The sequence below is a fragment of the Sinocyclocheilus anshuiensis genome, unplaced genomic scaffold (assembly GCF_001515605.1).
Source record: "Sinocyclocheilus anshuiensis isolate Anshui unplaced genomic scaffold, SAMN03320099.WGS_v1.1 scaffold2085, whole genome shotgun sequence".
Lineage (NCBI taxonomy): Eukaryota > Metazoa > Chordata > Actinopteri > Cypriniformes > Cyprinidae > Sinocyclocheilus > Sinocyclocheilus anshuiensis.
The window spans coordinates 1-1727 of record NW_015554052.1 but is presented as its reverse complement, the minus strand read 5'-3'; positions in this window follow the sequence as shown (position 1 = coordinate 1727).

Sequence of the window (1727 nt, the reverse complement as noted above, 5' to 3'; positions counted from 1 at the left end):
ATGAACCGGAAGTCTCGCACATTCACAGAAAACAGCTTACTTCCACGTTGAAATACAACTTCGAGTTTATATCTTTTTTTAAATTGTGAGATAAAAAGTCGCAATTACCTTTTTTAATTGTAATTTTTTTCAATGGGCTTTCATACATTTAAAATAGGGATGAAACGACTACCGGTTTGACGACAAATCATGATAAAATTCCCCACGGTTAAAATTACCGTTTCATATTTTAATTATCGTTAAAACCGTATTCGATTATGGCGATATGAAAAACTCAGGATAAATAAATACTGTCCAGCATAAAGCAAAGTTTTAAGTAACAGTCTCATGATGTGAGCACAGCAGTATAGTTTCAGAAAAGGTGGAAAGCTGGGAGGTTTTAAAAGAGTTCTAAGGGAATTATACAAATGAATATATGAATGAATTACATGAATGTACCTCTGAAGGTTCTGAATTCAGAATAGATTCGATGGCATTTTGTTTTCATCTTTGCTCCATGTAATACCTAATAAAGTAGTGTACTTATAGCAATGCTTTGTCCACGGAGGTTATGGAAAACAGCTCTAATTCTGCTGTTCCATAAGCGCCACCTGCTGTCAGAGAGTGGATCTACAGAAAGTTACATTTACATTCAGCCTGTGTGCAGTTTTTGTCTGGCCAAAAAATGGACCGAATTTGCATGCCCTGCTGTAAATTTTGACCAGCTGATGAAAAACAAGCTTATGTGGATTCTACACATTTAAACAATTCGGATGAGGGATCTATAATTATTTATGGAGCAGATAAAATAAATATAATCATTTATTGATCAATTGTCATTTTGACAACCCTTTTCTTTATTTAAAGGCTGAAATGTGAGGTTTACCATTTTATACAAATTTTTCAAAGATTTATTTGAACATTTCGTACATGTTATTAGATAAACTGTAAAATCCAGACATAATTTTTTATGTTATTGTTTTAGTGTTTATGCAACATACTATATATAATATAAAACTTAATGAAAATATTTATGTGTCAGTACTTTTAGAAAATTTTCAGCACATTTTACCAATACCGTGATCATTTTGGTCACTATAACCGTGATAAGAAATTTTCATACCGTTTCAACTCTAATTTAAAACTATATTTTCCTTTTCATTTTCTTGCATTAAACTGGTTAAATGGCTGAGGGAGTGACGGCAAATCTTTCTCTATTTTGACCGATGAAATCAGTCTCTTGATATGTTTTCCTCTTTGGGAAAGACATAGAAACCAATCGCAGATTTTTTTCTTTTGCTATTAGGGCAAATGGAAATGCAAAAATTACATTTGCATTAACCACAATTCACATGCATCTCTTCTACTACGCTATTCTCAGAAAAGTGTGTGGGCAGTTTTATTTTCATGGTCTGCTCTGTTAAATGCATCTTTGATCTAATTTTTACACTTGAATGTTTCCCATGACAGTCACAGTGGCTGCGGAGCTTCAGTCCTGTACTGAACTCACTCAGGGTCGTTGCCATATGTGACGCAAGTAAAAATGAGGCTATGAGGTATAGATTACGTCAGTTCTACTGCCTTAACATTTGAGGTCACACTAATTTTGAGTGCAAGTTTTCTGGAATGAAAACATGCAGATGAACAACTTAAACTTGAGAAAAAAATGAGAAAAGTTGCCGTGGCATCTAACTGAAACAAAACAAGTTTAAGCTGAAGTACTAAAATTACTCCAACTAAAACATGAA